Below are 21,180 nucleotides of genomic sequence, written 5' to 3'. Positions count from 1 at the left end.
AAAAGTTCTTTCCCGCTCATCGAACCACCACCTTAAGAAGAGAAATTATGAACTTTGAGCAAGACAAAGAGGAGACCTTCTTTAGGTGTTGGGAGAGATTTAAAAACCTCCTTCTCGCATGTCCACATCATAACTACGAAACATGGAGGGTCATCGGATTCTTTTACGATGGCTTGACTTCCAAAATGAAATACTTCGTGGAAGTTATGTGCAACGGAGAGTTTATGAGTAAAAGTCCTAATGAGGCTTGGGAGTATCTCGACCTCTTAGCGGACGAGGCCCAAGATTGGGACACACCCGTTAAGAGTGACGAAGATATAGCCGAAGGAGACCATTACTCAAAAGGAGGCATATGCTTTTTCAAGGAAAATGGGGAAGTACATGATAAAATTTTCAACGTGCCTCGGAAAGAATTTACAGATATGCATGATGGTGATTTAGTGATTGATAGTGTTTGTAGCATTTGTGCAAGTCGAGAACACCTAACGGGTGAATGCCCTCCTATTTCTCTTTGTCGAGATGTCTCATTAGGATGCACAAATGTTGTAGACACGTATATGAAGCCCGTAGGTTCAAGGAGTGATGCCTTTACAAATGATTATGAAAATCTTCAAGAGCCCTTAGTTGGTTTCACTAATGCATCTCATCATGAGAGGACTCTTGAAGATGTTTCAAAATCATTTTATGAGGTAGAAACTCAGATTAGCCAAAACACCTTGCACGCCCTTAAAGAGATGGAAGCAAAATTGAAAGACATCGAGAAAGGGGTTTCACAACCCCAAACTCCAACAAATCCTAAGGGTACAGGTGAGGGTAATACACCTAGTGCTAATGTTAAGTCCAACTCCATTCTCGAAAGTGATGAAATGATTAACTTAGAGACTCCCATGACGGTGGACATACCTGAGGATCGTACGATTTTTGAGAATGGTGGTGGGCATAACGAGGTTTTTCAGTCGAAATCTGAGTCTAAACCAGTTGATAGACCTAAACCCTCATTCTCTCAACAATTATTGCCTACCTGTGATATATATATGCTTGCACCGGTAGTTCAAAGGGACAATACTATTAATGCTCAGGAGGACCATAACAACATGACTAGTTTGATTCCTGAGACCTTTGTAGATCATTTTGGTGAAATGCATGCCCCCTCTGTTATTTTATCAAACTTTGTTGCCTTGTCATCATCCAAGTTTGGGGATTACCTCTTATTTTTTGCCGTCTCACGTATAAACCCATACCATTACATTGTTGTGAGACGATTTTTACCAGTTAAAACTTTCGCATGGGTAGACCCCCAAATATTTCGTCTTTTGTTATATGATTGGTTGGTCTATTGAGATGGGTTTGATGTTTGTGGGTATCATCTCTGAAAACCCTCCACGAGACCTAACTCGTGCTCTTGTGAAAGCAAGAGAATCAATGACTAATTGCATGGTTCGATGCAATCGAGTGATCCTGCGTGAGTGGTCATTTTTATGTTGTCATGCTTATGCTTCATTCTTATGTTTTATATTGATGTGTTAGGAGTGTTTCTCACTTTGTATACTTTTGGGATGTGGTTCGTTCCAAGTTTGGGAATGGCGATGGGCTTATCATCAACTTGGAACTCGAATACACAAGTCTTGGTAGTATAAATTTCTATCTTCGCCGGCTATGGTAATATCCTTCCACTCTTCTCTTTAACTTATTGTACCTCTTATCTTTTAGTGAGTATATGCTTAGAACATTGAGGACAATGTTGTTTTAAGTTTGGGGATGGGGATACGACTTTTTGGTCGCATGACATCATGACCTTAGATTTCAAAAGACAAGAGCGTTTAACAAATTGACCAAATTTAAAAAAAAAATTGGGTAGATTTGGTATGATTCTAGTGGTATTCTTAAGTATGTTGATGCATGTGTGTCTTTCTCGATAAATCTTATGCATGCTCTTAGTCTTTTCATGAATGTTGAGTCCTTTGGTGTTGGTGTTTTATCATATGAGTATCATCTTAAGGAAGAAGGAACACTTCTAAGTGACCTAAAATAGTCATTAGTGGAGACTTAACCCATGTGAGATATCTGAGCCTTTTTATTGCCTTTGAGTGTACTCTTCCGCGCTAACTCCGAGTAGAATGAAGAGCTACTCCACTTCGCAACTTTCAATAGAGCTTAGACGATCTCATGAGCTCAACTTCCTTAGCCACTAGGAGTGACATCAGGATAGCGAATAAACCTTACTCTTGTAGTCCATGAAACCCGATAATGGTGTAAACTTTAGGGAAACGGATACTCCACCATCCATTCATCATACTACTCTCGAGAATGAAGGCATGAAAAGTAAAGAAGAAAGAATGCGAAAGCAAAATGTGAAAGTAAAGGTGATCTGTTGAGAATACTAGTTGTATTTTTACTTTGGTGTTTGGATATGTGTGCAAAAAAATAAAAGAAAAAGTGAAAAAGTGAAAAAGAAAGAAAAAAAAAAAAGAGAAAAGAAAGGAGAAAAAGAAAAAAAAAAAGTTTGGTTATATGTGTTATTTTGTGTTTGTGTAAGTGTTATGAAAATAAAGTATTCAAGGCAAAAAAGTCAAGTTTAAAGGTTGTTTGAGTATTCTTTTATCATTGAAGGCGTCGACATTCTCGGGATTCCATCATCTTCCATTCCATCACTTGTATCCGTTGACCTTTAGGAAACATTATTAGAGGGTAGAGTGGGTGAGAAGGGTGAGTGAGCTTCCCCATTCCGTTAGTGGTTGTTTCTATTCCTAAGAGATCATTTCGTTTTAGAACTTGATATCCTCATTCAATTTTGTATGTGTTGAGTTTACTTTATTCCATGCTCACACATGAGAGTGAACCATTACAATTCGATTTTGAGTGATTTCATGTTTAAGAGCGTATGACCGTGAGGCTAAAGTCGAGGCGAAATGTGCTATGATAGGAAACAAGGTTTTGTAACTTTAGCCTTGGATGATACTCATGACGATGGGATACTTACATTTGAGTATAAAACTATTAGTGAGGAGATTCTTAGCATGCGTTTGTATTTATTGGTTTGATTCATATGTTTGACATACTTTAGTCTCTCACTTGTTGATCATCACCTTATTTGCATCGATAGTTGAACTCTTTTGTCCCTTGGAATCTAGAACTTTGTGGGTGTATTCACTGGAAACCCTCACGAGACAAAACTCGTCCTTTAGGGGTAACCTAAGGGTTTAAAGGCTTGTTGCATACGCTAAATGCAACCGGGATGCCTCCGAAAGTGAGTTAGGCTTTTATTTTGTTTTATTTGCTCGAGGACTAGCAAAGTTTAAGTTTGGGGATCTTGATGTGACACTAAAATGTCACATTTGGAGAGCCTAACTTAGACTAATTATTCCTTTTCGAGTGTTATCAATAATATTTTATGTGTTTTCATGTTAGGTACCTATTTTGGAGATAGACATGAAAATCGGAATAAAGGGAACGAATTGTCACTATCATTTCATGTGCCGAAAATGAGAGAAAATGACTTCAAGCAAATCAAATTACAAATGGAGGCAATGATGAGTCCGACGGTGAAAACGGAAGTCAACTCCGAGTTCGGACGGAAAAGATATGAAAGAAAGAAGCCAAGGTCTTTATTTGAAGGCACTCTCCTTTGTTTCCAATTTGAAGTCAAGTCAAGCCCAAAGACAAGCCAAAAGCCCACAAAGAAAAAGAAGAAGAAAGAAAGATGTAGAGATTTTATGGGCACCCTTCTTTATGGTCCAAGTCAAAATAGCCTTATGGGTTTGACTAAGTCAAGGGACCCTAGGGTTTGAGTAGTAAACACAAGTTGGGAGTTTACTATTCATCATCTTCAACCTTGGAACCAAGAAAGGAAAGGAAAGAGGGAAAGGAGGCTAGGAACTTGAGGGTTTTTGGTTCAAGAGCTTGAAGGGTTGAGAGTGAGAAAGAGAGAAGGAAGAAGGAGGAGGGCCGGCCTAGCTTGGCCGGCCGAGCAGTAGCCCGAGCTGCAATACGAGCAGCAGCTCGGGACTGCTGCGATACGAGGGGACGGGAGCTGCAGCACAGCCAAACCAGACCGGAACAGCAGCTGCTCCGAGTACGAGCAGCAGCTCGGGCTGCAAGGAAGGGCAGCAGATCAGACGCCAAGAGGAGCAGCTCGGGCTGCAAGCTTTCTAGCTCGGGCTGCAGCTGCTAGCACAAGGGACAGCACCGGACGCGCGCCTCCATGCTCGGGAAAAGCTTCCTTTGGCTCGGATCCAAGCTTTTGGCCGGAACTTCATCTTTTTGGCCGGATCTTGAAGCTTCTTTGCCCGGAATTTTCTAGGCTTTCCGGCCACTATCTTGGTCCGAAATCTTAGGGCTTTTACTTCTCATGTCCTTGGCTAGCTTCCCATGTGATTTGATTTGATTTTGGACAAGAAATTTCTAGAGGGAGAAAGCTAGGGTTAGCTTTAATGGAGGTTGTGTTCTAAATGGAGAAGATGATGGTGGTCGCTATGGGGAACCCAGAAATTTGCTAAGGGGAGATCGGCTGCACTTAAACTACTCATATTTTCCGACGATCTTAGCCTCGAACCACATCGAAAAAGGGGGACTCTCTCATCATTTTCTTTCCATTTCTTATTCAATCACCATGTTTAGCTAGCTTTAGTGTATCGATTATATGAGATGAAATGTGATGAATTCGTGATTATGTTTAATATGATTTGATGTTGATTATGAATTGATGTTCATTTAATTCGATTATCGTTTTGATCGTATTTTCATGTGTCTTGTCAAGCACTTCGCATAGTTAATAGACGAAACGAAGTATTCGATATCGATCGTAGTCTAAGTCATATTTTCATGTGTCTTGTCATGCACTTCACATAGTTAGGCGACTAGACAACACTTTCGACGACTCGGGATTAACCGATTTAGGACGTTTGTTTGACTAAGTATGATCTCCGGATATACGTAGTGCTTATAGACACCACCTTAGGAGTCGAACATCGGTTATACTTTGAACATTAGATCGGACCATACATAGTTGTAGGTTTATCATCATCGGATTCTCGGTTCGACACCTCTCTCACTTATTTATCTTCCGACTCTTGTTGCCCCCCCGACTCTTGTTCCTTCGACTCTTCTCTCGAATCTATCTCGCCCGTTTTACTTTGATTGTTTAGTAGTTTTATTTGTTTTCTTTATTTCTTATTAACCAATCTTTAAACCCCCCATTTATCTTTGTTCATTTCCTTTTTAGCCTAAGTTAGTATTTGACATCTAAACCGAGGGATAAGACCCTTCGTTATCCAAACTACCAACCTATCCTTGGATCGACTCCGGGTTTTTACCGGTTACTACTTGATACCTCCGCTTGGGTGTGCAACCTTTTCGGGTGCATTAGTAAGCGGACGAAGGCCCTACCCTTTGACTCCGTCGTTCCGGGTGAGTGAACTACTTCACTGATCATACCTTATGACTCTTGGTTGATAGATTTCATTAATAAATGACTCAGCTATCCTTTTGCCTCGAGTATCCAAGACTCTCTTGCTATAGACCTACCCGCATTGCCCCGAGGTAGAGGAGGTACTCTGCGAAGGCGGACCCACCTTCCTCGAACAAGGGAGCAACGAATGTCTTAATCTGGATAGGCGATTACTCAAGATTACGTCTTGGGGACTTTTACGCTAGTCTGGCGTTTCTTATAGTGAACTATTTAGCCTAACTAACATCCACCACATAAAGTGTAAATAAGTAAGTAAATGCGCGCGAGAAAGTAAATCAAGCAGACATGGATCCTAATATGGCCCCTAACCTAGAAGATCTAATCTTCTTTGGTTTTCTTTTTGTTTCGCCTTTTGGTTCGTCTTAGATCGTCATCTTTGAACCTCCATTGAATTCTCCCACTCGCCTTTGGATTTCATCCTTGAGCTTTTCAATGGAGTCATAGACCCTAAACTCTAATTACAAGACTCTAACGATTAGCAGATCGTATAAACTTGAAATTAAAATTAATTACAAAGCATGCACCCATCCGTGCTTAAAACAAGAATAAAGAAATAAATCTATGGCCATACTAGTTTCCCGCATTCACATCACATGCAATCATATAATATATCAAGGCTAAGAATTATATATGCACGTTAATCCGGGAGATACTTTTGTCGACATCCCATGTCATATTACGGACCTTAAGTCTAAATTCGAAGAATTCGACTAATGGTGCATTCTCGTTTTATCTCTTATGATTTCTAAAATCAACTTTAAGAAAAACTCCGTTTTGGGCTCGAGAAAGCCCGGGTCAATATAGGAAAAAACTTGGTTCGATTCTTAATGATTTCATAAATCAATTTAAAGAGAAATCCGTTTTGGCGTTCCGGATGGCCCGGATTAACTTTGGAATTATTTGGTTGGAAATGGAAGAAAATTTTGCAAAAACTCTCACTCGAATGATGGTCCCCTTTCGTGGTCCGAAAAGCCTCGAAAAAGCCCGGGACAAGTCCTAGACAAGTCACGGCCCAAGCCCACAAAAGGGCTCCGACAAGGTCCGGACATGGCACGACCCATAGGCCCGGCATGTCCTGGCCGAGGCGTACCAAGGCCTGGTCTCGTCCTTGGTCGGAGCCAAGACGCTAGTTCATGCACCGGACGCGTCCTAGACGCATCTGGTGCTGGACCGGACCAGCACTAGGTGTCTCGGACCTAGTCTGAGACACCCAGAACCTCCCAGACGCGTCTCCAAGACGCATCTGGTCGAGTGCTGTGGACGCGTCTCAGACGCGTCCAGGAAGCTCCCTTGCAGCTGCTGGTCGCGTCGTCCAGAAGCTTCTGTTGCAGCTGCTGGTCGCGTCCAGGACACCAGGGTTTTCCAAAAACCCTAGTTTCCAATTTTTTTTTCTTTTGCAACTCTAAGTTGCTAAATTTCCAATTTTAAAACTCTTTCTAAATTTTTGAAATCTTTTTAGAACACTTCTAAAATTTTTCAAAACTTTTAGAAACTTAAAAAATTTTCCAAATTTTGTTTTTGGGAGTTTCCTAAACTCAAAAAAACTCCTTTTAGAATACTTCTAAATTTTCAAATTTTGTTTTTCAAAACTTTCCAAAAACTTAAAAACAACTCTTTTAATCAAACCAATTTGGATCAAAATTTTGTGAAACTCTTTTCAAGAACAAATTTTGAAATCTTTTGACAAATACTTGAATCCTATTCAAAATTAATCAAAATTTTGTATTCAAAACACTTTTAAACACAATAATCTATCTAGAAAAACATGAAATTGGTCCAAAACTTAGATAAGATAGATTAATTGCAAGAGGCTCTGACGCCACTGTTGGGTTTTACACCCTTCTACTAGTGTTTATAGCGGAAATAAGACATCTAATTTCTACACTAGTATTCCCAGGATCACATGCATAAGCCCATAATAATACTACGTAAAACTAGAAAGATAAATACCTTATTCGCTAGTTTTCCCTCGAACCTTTCCAATTGCTTATGAGAAGACCAAGAGCTTCAAGCGTAGCTCTTCTACTTCGGACACGAGCAATCAACTTGATCTCCCACCTTGTTGTTTAGCTAGCACACCAATGGTGGTTGGAAGAAGAACACCTTTCTTCTTGACTAGATAGATAGTTAATGGGAATTAGCTCACTTTCTCCTCTCTACTTGATATGGTAGAGTAAGAAAGCTTAGAGAGAAATTCCACACCTTATTCTCTGCCCGTGTTTATATAGAACCCTAATAAGAATCCACCTCCTTTTAGGTTTCCCAAAACACCCTTTAGAAAAAGATTTAAGGAAATTGTCGAAAATAACAACTATTGATATTTTCTTAATTCCCTAAAGAGATGACGTCCAAACCCAGTCAAAATTGGTAGATTTAATGTTCATAACATAAGAAACGTCCCTCCAAAAATCAGCCCAATCCGAGCCCTAAAAGTGCCCGGATCGGCCTAGGTCCAAAAACCCATTTTTTGGCCGTTTTGTACTATCTTTGCCTTTTTCCTTTTTAAGCCTATGAGATATGTTTATGGGACATTCCCATTGTTATATCTCACTCCCACTAGTCATATCCTAGATAAATTTGACACTCTTATGTGTAACCCGTTGTAGGATCCGATCGAAGTTAGGCGCGAATTACTTCGTAATTCGACGATCGTAGTTGGTCTCTAGCTACAACTCTACGATCCCTAAATCAATCGGACTTGATGATCTTCCACATCAATTGTCCTATCCGACAAATTGTTTGCATTGTCACCTTGGTCGAAGGACATCTCCTTCAACTCCTTCACACATATCTAAAGGAGGAAACTTCTCTTTTAGAGTCCATCACACCGGCAAGATATCTACGGAGAATCCTTGAACTTAGGACCTTCCACTTATCAAAGATCCGGGATAGACTTTGAGAGAAACCCTAGATACTCAAGAGAGAAAACTTTCTCTTCGGTTTGACGGCAACCGCCTCACCACCGCCCTAATCACAGTCGGCCTAACATCGCCTATAAAAGACCCCCCACATCGTCCTTCACAGGGGACGATCTCTTTACCCCAAAAAGATCACAAGAAACTCAAAGTTCCCATAACTCGCCCCCAAAAAGGATCAATCAATATTCATTCTTTGACCGCAAAGAGCACCCTGACTGGCTTGAGCGTCGGAGCGGTTTCGAAACCTTTGCAAGTTTTCCCCCCTCGGGAAGAGACGAACAGGAGTAAGGAGCAAGGAGCTAGGGCAAAGAGCAAGGAGCAAGGAGCTGTAATAAAGAGAAGTATAGCAGGAAGCAGAGCAAGAAGCAGAGCTGGAAGCAGGAACGCCGAGCTAACAAACCCCAAACATAACGGAGTATTCATACATAATGGATGTTGTCTTGCATCAACTCCTTTTTCATGTTGATCTAACGGAAGTCCAATTTTCGACATTAGCAATAGGGGGTCCACGTAAGCTAGGCCGATGCCTTACACCCTGAACATGGGAAGGCAGAAGCGCACCGCACGCTTACCGACTTAATCCTGAATCTTTCTAAAGATCTCAGCCGGCTAAAGATCTTAAGTGTTTAAGTAACTTGGATTTCAAGAGTCTCAAAGGAGGAAATATCTCTTTGAAAATTTATCAACTCGGCAGGATATCTACGAAGTATCCTTGAACATAAGAATTTCTTATTATCCTAGATACGAGATAAACTTAAAAGGGAAACCCTAACTATGAATATGAGTTGAATTACCTAACGGTGGATTACAACCGCCTCATCTACACCGTCCATCACAGTCGGTCTAATTCGGCGTATAAAAGGAAATCACATCACTTTCATCAAGGTAAGCTGAATAAACTTAATCGTTCCACAAGGATAACTCAATACTCAATCTTGTAACTGCAAAGAGCAATCTGACTATCTTCAGTGTCGGAGAGGTTTCCGAACCCTTTGTCGGTTTTCCCCTGGTTTCTAGGACCAAAGAGCAGGAATCGAAGGAAGCAGTATCGATCACCCAGATTGAATATCCATCATATATAATAGACGTTTCATGAATCAAGTCTCGATTCTCTGACAGATAAACGGAAAACTATTTTTTGACATCAGCAATTAGCGCTAAAGGAGGGGTTCAACTCCATCAATATCATCAATTCGGTAACCCGAATCTTCACTCTATTCTCTACTAAATCATGTTTACTATTTTCCAAGCAACAATGTCTTCGCAAGAACACTCCCCCAGTGAACATCGGGCTAGATACCTCTCTTTAGAAGCACTAATGGTTGAAGTGGAGCAGCTCAAGGCTAACAAGCTACATAGGGACGCAGAAACGCGAGATTTCCAGGAAAGCCTCCTCACAGTTGAGGAAGAAGCAGAGTTGGTTCGAAAGGATCAAGCGACAAGTGAAAAAAAGGAGAGAATAAGGAGTTTCTCCCGGAAGTTTTTTTCCACGCCGGCCAGCGCTTTCTCAATTCGACGGGACGCGGATCAAACGAAAGCTCTGAAATAGCTATACGTAGAGAGAGAGAGTTGGATCAAGCAGGCGTGTTGGACCCGCACCGGCCATACATCCCGAGACATACAGGGGATAGGCCAGAAGTCGGATACGACCCGATCATGAACGACGTACTTCTACACCAAGTGGCAGAGCTAACCAGACTCCAAGAAGAAAAAGATACTGCGGTAAAAGAAACAATAAATCTTCCACCACCGAGTGTTGAAATATTGGAGACCCTGAAGCCAAAAAACTTCAAGTGCCCTATTCTCGAACAATTACGTCTCGCTGATGAGTTTAAGCACGACCGACCAGAACATAAGGTGTTTGGTCTTTGCTATGGTCCTGGAAGGGCCAACACATGCCTGGTATCAAGCCTTGGGAGCCAGGTCGATAAGCTCCTTCAAAGAACTGGCGGAGGCCTTCTGCGACGCCTTTAAAAGGAGTTATTCGGTAAAAATGTTAACCGAAGATCTGTTCAATGTTGTCCAAGGAAAGGGAGAATCCCTAGCTGAGAATCCAACACTTCATAAAGAAAGAAAAAAACTACAAAAGGGTGAAAGAAGTCGTCAGGATACCTTACAAAACTGACCTACCCAGGAAGAAAGAGCGAGAAGAAACCAGACCTGTCAAGGAACGGGACCGAAGCAAACAAGGAAGCCCGAATATGCTTCTTACACCCTTTGACCCGAAAGAGGGAGGAAATATTGCAGATCCTCGTCAAGAGAGATAAGGTACAACTGCCTAAGCCCAACGACGACAAAGAGGGTTTCGGGCCTAGAGACATGACAGCGTGGTGCGCTTTCCATGGAGGATACGATCGTAAAACTGACAGTTTTCAACATCTTAATGGAAGAGCCGTAATAAAGGGAGAACTTGACAAATATATAAAGCGGGAACATCAATCCTACGAATATAAAAATAAAAAATCCTCTAGAAAAGGAGGAATTGGATCCGGACTTGACACCAACACTCACTCCACCTCGTCAAGAAGAATCGAGAAGGAAAAAAGAGCCACGGAAAACACGGGAACAATAGGAAACATCAATACCGTAGCTGGAGGTCCGACCCTCAGGTGGAAATACAATAGGCGCTCAAGCAGGTACATGCCAATGAGGCAAAAACACCAATAGTGTTCACAGATGACGACCTGATAGGAGTAATCACGCTGCACACCGACCAGCTAGTGATAACAACTGTGATAGCCAACTGGAATGTCGAGGGGATTCTGGTCGACACAGGTAGCTCACCCGAAGTCCTGAGCCGAACCTCCTTCTAAAAACTTGGGGTAACTTTTCAATACTTAAAACCTTACAACTCTTACCTGACAGGCTTTGGAACACAATCAAGTCGAAATTGAAGACATCATATCACTGCCTATGATTGTTGGCGATAGCACGACGAACAACGTGATAATGCTAAATTTCAACTTAGTCGAAAAGTTAAACACCTACAACGTCATCTTGGGAAGAAACTTCCTAAGAGAATCAGGAGTTGTCCTCTCAGTATGAGGATCAGGGGAAACCAAGAATGAATTCTATAAGGACAATCAGGGGAAACCAGGAAATAGCCCGAGAGTGCTACCTAGTTTTGATCTGAAACTGCAAGAAGGAAAAGCTAATGCCTGTGGAGGCTCTAGAAAATCGACCTCATCAGTATGAGGATCCCACGGTGGACATGCAAAAGTAACAACCATCGTTCAGGTACGACGAATAACTATATAACTATTTTGTTTACAATAAAGCCGCTGGCTGTAATGTACCATATAAGCTACTGTAACTACCAATCGAAAATACTTCTAAAAAATAAGTATTGTTAAGCAGAAGTCCTCGTCGAAACTAGTTATGCTCAAGCGAACGAATCAACCTTGGTAGCCCAAGCTAGGACCAGGGTTAAGGAGAAGTTTAACTCAAAAGTAGTTGTGCTCAAGCCAACGAATCAGTCCTAGTACCAAAGCTAGGACCAGGGGTTAAGGAGAAGTCTTAGTCGAAACTAGTTGTGCACAAGCCAACGAATCAGCCCTAGTAACCCCAAGCTATGACCATGGCTTACTGAGAAGTCGTAGTAGAATCTAGTTGTGCTGAAGCTAACGAAATAACCCTGGTAGCCCAAGCTACGACCAGAGGACCAAGGGGGAGCTCTAGCCTAACCTCAAAACGAAAAAGAAAAATAATTAAGGGGGGAACCCTAGCCGAAGCTCAAACCAAGGGGGAGCTCCAGTTTAAACTCAACACAAAATTAAGGGGGAACACTAGTCGAAACTCAAATTCAAGGGAAAGCCCTGACCAAGCCTTAAAAATGGCTCTGACCACACTATCAACAAACGACGCAGAAATCACATCAAAATTATTAACAAGTGTAACTAAGCTCCTATTTTTCCGATAACCGGCGATCATATAGAAGATAGTGAGTTAGATCATTAGCATCAGTAAGAATTGGTCTAACTATAATTTTCTAAATGCAGGAGGAGACATTCGCACCAGACATTGTAGAATAAGGAAAATACATTAGTAAGTTTAGGATTATGCTAACGGATAAATTTCCTTTCTGTGTTTTAGATGAGTACGGAGGAATAAACCACTACAAAAAAACAGCCTATTTGGGACGGTCAAAAGTCGTCCCTAAAGGATTAAAATCCGTCCCTAATATTCATCAGGGACGGTTTTGTGTATGTAGTTACTACTGGCGTCACAGATAATATTAGGGACGAATCAAGGGACGGTTTTTGTCCGTCCCAATTAATTTTTAGGGTCGGTTTTAAGGCGTCCCAATTGTTTATTAGGGACATCTCTTAGGGATAGATTTGGATGTCACTAAATTTATTGGGACAAACGTGGCTCGTCGCTATAGGACAAAGAATATTTGGGACGGTTGGAAAACCGTCACTAATATTTTTTGAAAAATTGAAACCAGCTACGCATTTTTTATTGGTCCAGCCAGTTCTGCCTATTACTATTCCCTCTACGTGGACACAAATCACTTCATACTTCATCCATTCGACATAAATTCTAAAATAGAATAAAAAAACCTGCATTTTATTGAAATAAAATCAATCAAACATCGAACAGTGTTCGAACTAACATTTAACTTCCTAATACACTAAAGAGAATAGTTCTTTCAATACTCAAGTTTTCATTTGTCTAATGATAATACTACTTAGCAAACTATATAGCTATATACCAAAACTAGATCCATAGTCGTCTCCCCCTTAAAATCTTCGTATCCAAATGACATTCTCTGACATTCTCTTTACAAAGCAGCTTCATTCACGCACTGAAACAAAACACATAGTAACTAAAAATCAATGAAAGATTATCATGAACATTTGTGTAACATACTACTAATACATTCAACATCAAAGTCAAACAAGTAATTAGAGTCTCAAAGAATATAATAGAACCTAACATGTAAGCACCTGACCAACACAAGTATATATTACAAGAATTCAAACAACAATAATGGAAATCGATGAAGTACTAGTTATCAGGTCTAAGTCAACAAGAAACCAATACATTATAGAGAAGAATGTGCAATAACTCTCTAATGAGCATTCGATGTATAAGATAACAAACATTTGGTAACTCAACTTTACTACAATGATAAACTATACGAAATAGTAAGAGGTTTTGGTGAATAAGGTAAAAAAGTACAACATAAGAAAGAAAAGAGAAATATGTCGTCTTTATCATTCTAGCTCTAAGTTCAACTTCTTATTCAGTGACACTTGTGGACAATCATACACAATGATGTAGAAATCAGCTATAAATACATTCATTAAACTTGTTCAAGATCATACGCAATAACACTAAAGAGATACACAACTAATATGTCTCTTACAACTCTAATTTGCTAGATGGGGCTTACTATTTTCTTCTCGTTACATACTTCATCGAACACAATGAAGTACTAGTTCATCAAGTCTAACTCAACAAGAAATCAATACGTTATGGGAACGAAGATCACCTCATATCAATCGCATTGGGTGGTGGAATTTGGACTAGTAGGAGAACTTCCAAATGAAATGTTAGGTGAAGAAGTGTGCACCTGCGAAAGACATGAAATTTTACTATGGCATCTTGTAACACTAAATTCAATGAAATTAATTTTTTTAAGATAATACCTCTTGGTTGGCAAATCGCTTGAAATAAGCTTTCATCTCTGCAACTTCATTATCCATTTGCTCGACTTTCCTCTTCAAATTCAAAACCTCTTCGCTGTTCTCATGGGATTTAGTTTTTGGAGATTCTCCCCAAATTGTTTTAGGAGTTCCTTTTCTATAACAACGAACAAAGCCTCTTCTTTCAGGTCCCATGACCTTAGCAAATATGGAATCTGGTCCATCATTGTGTATTTGTGTATAGGTAATCCGTCTTGCTCAGCTTTATTGACCAAGTCCTTTATTTCGTCCTTAAAATATTTGAAGTTTAAATTAGTGTGAAAAGATGTTTGCATGCAAAAGAAATAACATTACTTAACATCATGATTACCATCTTCTGAGCTGCTTCAGGTGTCTTGTCTTTCTTTGGGCGAGTCTTGAAGAACATTCCACCTGTGATGCAGGTGCACCTACGGGGGCATCTCTTTCGGGATCTTGTTCAATCTAAAACAAAAAAACATGAGAATCACTAGATTTATTGGTGAAGAAACAAAAGAACTACAAAATTAACAGAACTAAAATAAATATTACAACACGAATCAATAATCAGAAACTATTAACAGCTAATAAAGTTGTTAATGTTGAATCTTAACGAAGTAACAAATCCCAACAGAATTTTTACGATGATAAAACCTTTCCGATCCATATACCAACTAAAAACCAAGACTCCTTTATTAGGCGTGGATATTATGGAGGTCATGCTGATATCTATAAGCCTTATGGTGAGAATCTTTACTATTATGATGTGAACTCATTATATCCTTATATTATGAAATCCTATCCTATGCCATGTAGAATCCCAGTCTGGAAGAATAATTAGGAGAGCGTTGAATTGGATAGTTTGTTTGGCTTTATTGAGGCTTATGTAGTATGTCCTACCAATATATCACATCCATTCTTGCTTATAAGCAAAAAATGGTACTTTAGTCTTTCCTACTGGTAATTTCATAGGTGTCTTTTATAGCGAAGAGTTGAAGTTTGCACGTTCTTTAGGTTACCAGATAATTCCTCTTAGGGGTTATTTGTTTGAGAAAAAATCCAGTTCTTTCGAAAGCTTTATCTCAAACCTCTATGAAAGCAAACTAGAAGCTAGGAAAGAAGGTGATGATGCTATGATATTTATATATAAAATTCTCATGAATTTACTCTACGGTCGATTTGGAATGAATCCTGAAAGTATATTAACAGAAATCTGCAATCAAGAGAGATATAATGAATTGGTTATGATGGTCAATATAAAAGAAACGAGTCAGGTTTTCCAAGATTACTTTATGATCAGTTACATTACCAATACTAGCCATGTTGACACCACAGACTGGAAAGCTCCTAGAATGTCGGCAGTTCAATTGGCTGCAACTATAACAGCTTGTGCACGTATTCATATCTATCCATACATTTTCATCCCAGACTGTTACTACACTGATACTGGCTGGGTAGTTCTGGGAAGTCCTCTACATGACAATCTAATCTCTTCCATTGAATTAGGTAAGTTTAAACTCGAATGCCATGTACAAAAAGGAATCTTCTTAGCACCTAAGAGTTATATCTTGGAAACACAAAATGAAGGAAATATTATTAAATACAAAGGTCCAGCTAAAGATTAAATCACAAAAGAATGATTTCCAAAGATATTGGCAGATCTATCTATCACTAATACGAAACCCACTAATGCTAACTTCAGAATCGATTGGAAAAAACTCAATATTGTGAATAAGGAATATATCCTCAAACTTAGATTACCACGGAGTCTTAAAAGAGAGAATGTCTATGACTCAAATAATACCTGGATAGAAACACGACCAATAGATGTAATAGATTTAAGAACTCAAGATGCAACTAGGGGTGTACTCGAGTCGAGCCGAGCCGAGTAGTAAGATGTTCAAGCTCGGTTCGTGTATTTGACTGTCAAGCTCAAGCTCGAGCTCGGGCTCGTTCGAGTAATTGTCCACTTGTTCAAGCTCGGTTCGTATAAGTTTGAAAGAGCTCGAGCTCGAACTCAAGCTCGCATTGTTTTAAGCTCGTTTATCAAAATACTTCAAATTAAAACTTTCTAAATCATCAAAATACTTCAATGATCATTTGTCACATACAATAATAATGATTAATTATTCATATTCCGATAATTTTTTAATGGTTGATATTTCATGTACAAGTTTCAATACTAATATGTAATTATGTATTATACTATTATAAGAGTATGTTAAACGAGCTGTTCACGAGTAGCTCGTGATACACTAAAGAATGTTCAAGCTCGGCTCGTTTATGTAAACGAGCTTGATTTTGAGCTCGTATTAAGCTCGGGCTCGTTAATATTCGAGTGGAGCACGAGCACGAGCAATAGTCGAGCCGAGCTCGAACAGCTCGTTAAGAGCTCGGCTCGTGTACACCCCTAGATGCAACCACTATTTTTAAATATGAACTAATGAAAGATAAAAATAATATTATTTCTTCAAAAATTGGAAGAAGAAGGAAGTCCGTCAACTACAGAAGGTCAGCCAACTAATGATGGTAAAAAAACTACTACTCAGCAACCAACTCTTTACAATAACAAACCTAAGAAGAAGAAGAGGAAGAAGAAGAAGAAGAAAAAGAAAAAGGCTAAGGATAAAAAGAAGAAGCCAAACGATAATTACACTAGACCTAAACCTGATGAATAAGAACAAGATAAGGTGGAGAGGTCCCTGCCTTTTCTCCAATCCATTTATAGACTAATAGAACAAAGGTTGAAGAACAAATATCTAATGTATCTTTGGAAAACCCTAAAGAAATAAGGTTTTCAATTTTTTATACACGGCCAAGTTAGTTAGCGCCTATTCGACTCGGGTCCAGCCAGCAAATAGAAGGTCCGACCTTTAATCGATCGGCTTGATTCGGCCTAGTGAGTAATCGGCACCTAGAAGCTGTCCAACCATTGATATTTAAAGCTAAGGTTCAAATTGTAGATTAACCTTTCTAGTAAATCCCAAACATTCAAATATTTGCACCATTCTACCGCTTAGGATGGTCGAAAGAATATTCAAACCACGTTAAGTTTTACGGATAATAATCCTAGTAAATTCTACTCTATTTTCTTCCAGAAATTCAAAAACTTGTAGACTTAAAACTGCTTTTAGTTCACAAAGTGGCAAATCAGAAAATCTCAGATCCTCATTCTAATGAGGGAAGTTAACAGGGAGCAAAAAGAATTAAATGTAGGAAATTAAGAGCATATAAAGACCTAAAATCACTATATAACTACTAAATTCATCAATGCAAAACCATAATCCCCAAATCAAAGATAACAAGAACACCAATAAGTGAAACAATAAATCAAATGATTATTTGTGTGAAATTATCTAAACCACATCACAAAATTCATCAATTTCAATCCCAAATCTAAATTTCATCACTGTTCTTTGAAACCCACATGAAAATCGAAAAAAAAGAATAGTAGAGAGAGAAACCCACTAACCTTTCACCAATCTGAGCAGAAGAAGGATATGCTGCTATCCTTCACTCTCATTCTCTCTCTCTTACACTCCCGTTCTCTATCTTTCACTCTATTTCTATCTCTTTCGCTCTATTTCTATCTCTTTCTTTCACCCTCTTTCACTCTCGTTCTCTGTCTTCCACCCTCGTTCTCTCTCCCTGTCTTGCTTTCCCTCTCTAACTGGTGTTAGGGTTTTGGACGTGGGAAAGAGTGTGGGTCACAATCTTACTTTTGGCGAAAAATTTGGCGCAAAATTAAGTTCCCGCGTTGTCTAGCGTGATTAATCCATTTTTTCCTTAATATACAATACATATTAGGGACTAACAATCCTAAAAAGTCCCTATTGCAGGCTTACTAGGGACATACGTAAGAAAACACGTGTCCCTGATAGACCTTTTTTTTGTAGTGAACAGGAGGAAGAATTCATTGATTTAATAGGGAGAAGTACAAAAAACAAGAAGACTCTTTGAAACTATGAAAGCCTCACAAGTCCTCTTCAGGGGAGAAGGGTTGTGAGGACCACCAAAATGACGCTGATGAACAGAGAAAGTAGGAACCCTCGTTGGAGTCATCATATACCTGGACCACTGAATCAACACATCATCCCATTCATCGTCACTAAGGGGAAGACTCTATTTCGACCCCCTTTCAGCAACAAAGGCAGAAACAATTTCACCCACTTTGTCCTTATTTAGCCGACGAAGGGAAAGAGATCCACCAGGGCCATAGAAACGGCGAGCACATTCCCAAGAAGGCTTGAAATCCAATTTGCGCCGCTTCTTTATAAATCGAGAGAATTCGTCCCCACGTTAAAGTCCAAAATCGCCTTCTCTTGATTAGTGGCGGTCAGTTCGAAAAGATTGCGCTGGGAAGTTTAAAGGGAAAGCTTATCCTTCTCTCTCTGAGCAAGAAGACTCATCCCTCTTTCTTTCAAATCCTCGAACTACTACTCAAAAATTAAAAGACGAGACCTTAGTTGTTCGGCTTAAAGTTTCCAAGAATCCCTCTCGGCAGAGACGACCTTAAAATCAGAGCTTAGAACTTCAGTATCAGCCTTGTAAGACTGAACATCTAGCTCAAATTGCTTCTTATCTTTCTCCAAATCTTCAAGTCGAGTCAGATAAGAAGCAACATCTCGGCTAGTCTGGGAACCCTGCAGAAAAAAATAAAACTCAGCAAAAACGAAAGTAGTTTTAGCAGATAAATCGGAAAGACGAATATAAAGAAAATTACCTTGCCATTGAGGTGGTGATTAATGCCATCCACAATGATGGACAATAAGCGATAGAGATCCCTGCGCCAACCAACAATACGAGATTTTGCTTCAGGAACAAGGGGAACTTTTCCCTTACCAGCCCAACGGGTCAACCCGTCTCAAAGTAACAAGACCGCTAGGCCAGAAGAGATCCGCCACCTAAGCCCAAAACTGGGAGGGCGGTCGAATCTCGTAAAGAGCTTAAGCCCTGTTTTACCTTAAGCACTACTAGGTATGCGCTAGGATTCTCAAGAAGTATATGGGGTCCACGTACGCTAGGCCGATACCTTACACCCTGAACATGAGAAGGCAGAAGCACACCGCACGCTTACCGACTTAATCCGAAACTTCCTACAGATCTCAATCGGCTAAAGATCTTAAGTGTTTAAGTAACTTGGGGTTCAAGAGTCTCAAAGGAAGAAACATCTCCTAAAAGATCTATTAACGCGGCAGGATATCTACGAAGTATCCTTGAACATACTAATTATCCTAGATCCGAAATAAACTCAATAGAGAAACCCTAACTACCAATAGTAATTTAATTCCCTAACTGCTGATATCGAAATTTGGCTCTCGGTTAAATCAGGATGAAAAAGGGAGTTGATGCATGATAGCCTCCGTTATGATGGTATATTCTCTGATCGCGTGTTTCCGGCGCTGATCTTTTAGGTTACTGCGCACGAGTACTTGTTCCATCATGCACAAACGCGTGGAGCGTCGTGGCTGGCGGATGAAACACCTCTCCTCGAGACCCGCTGAAATTTCATTGGTAACCGCTGCCCTTGAGCCACTTACCTTTCTCAGTCATTATTCCGCTTAATGTTTCCAAGGCACGTCTCGTCTCCTCCTTTAATGCTCTTTATCTGTTTCTCGAGAGGTCTCTTGGTTATCTTCTCCTGTTATAAATAGCCTGCTTTGGCCTTCCAACTCTCCATCACCAAAAGTTTTAAAGACGATTTTAGGGGAGAAACCTTCTTCTGACGTTGTCTTCTGATTTCCTTCTTCCTGCTTTCATCAAGGATTTCGAGATGAGGCCTTTGTTCGAGTTTATACCAGCCGCCTACTTTGAGGAATGTTTCTTCATAATGACCGTGATAAAGGATGAGTTCCTTCATAATGGCGGTGATAACCTCACGCGTCGTTATGTCTGAGCTCGAAGGAGGGTAAGAGCCACAGTAGTTCCTCCCGCTTAGGTGCTCGGGACAAGGTAATGAGGCCCAGAGGGCTTCTTCGTCCTTGGTCGTCTTCTGGCCTTGACTGCGCCTCTGGAAAGGAGTACCTGGTAGCCTTTCATCTTTTCTTTTCTCAAACTTCGTGACAACTCTTTTGCAGCCGCTCATGTTTTTTGATCTGTTTTCCTTTCCCCTAACAATTGGGGCTTTTTGTAATTTCTTCTGTAATATACCTAAGCGCCAGATGTGGTTTTGTTGTCCTTTTTTGTAATTTCTTCTGTAATAGATCCTTCTTATGAATTAATAAAGAGTTACCTTTTTCCTTTATACTTTTGTGCTGCGAATTATTTCCCGCGTTCAAGCCTGTTTTATTTTTTGAACGCGACTGTTCGCCACGACTCTTCGTTGATCACGCCCCATTATCTCGACTCCTCTGGCCTATAAAGAAGCGCAGAGGTATGACTGACTCCCCCATATCTCACCATGGCTCTTCTAATGGTTAGCGGAACTCTCCCAGGCTGCGATGTCAGGGTCGCTTTCTACATGGTCCTAAACAACGAAGATTCTTCTATTGAACATTTTTGCATTGAGGTGGTTGGCGAAGGTTGTAGGGTTACGGATCTGTCTAACACACCTTTTCTAGTGTTTATTGCGGAATCTCAAACATCTAATGTTAACACTAGACTCCCAGAATCTAATTATACATGAACTAATCAATGAACTAGATATGGAAAGATGATTATCTTTAATCGCTTTCGCACGAACAAAATTCTGACAAGATTCGGAAGATAAAGAACTCCAATTGTAGTTCCTCTACTCGAGACACCGAGTGTATGCCTTGAACTCCCTCCTTCGAGTTAGCTAGAATTCTCTCGAAGGTTGAGATGAAGAACACCTTCTTCTAAACTAGATAATCGAGAAAACTCATTTTCTCTCTTTTAGCTTTTCTCTCTAAAAGCTCTGTTAAATTGTCTCTTGATTTCCGTCCATAATTATGTCATAAGGAGGTCTATTTATAGGGACCATAGAGAAGGTATTTGACCCAAACTAGGATTCCTAAAATATTTCCTTCAAAACATATCTTTTTGTGTCTCATATGAAACCCTAGAAGGGTTTATGTGTGGCGGGCTGATGCACCCGAAAAGGTTGCAAACCCCAAGCGGAGGTATCAAGTAGTACCCGGTAAAATCGGGGTCGATCCACGAGACG

This window comes from Eschscholzia californica, unplaced genomic scaffold (genome assembly GCF_041429995.1).
Source record: "Eschscholzia californica isolate CP2 unplaced genomic scaffold, dmEscCali1.0.p SCAF_5, whole genome shotgun sequence".
NCBI lineage: Eukaryota > Viridiplantae > Streptophyta > Magnoliopsida > Ranunculales > Papaveraceae > Eschscholzia > Eschscholzia californica.
Note: the sequence above shows the minus strand (reverse complement) of the source record.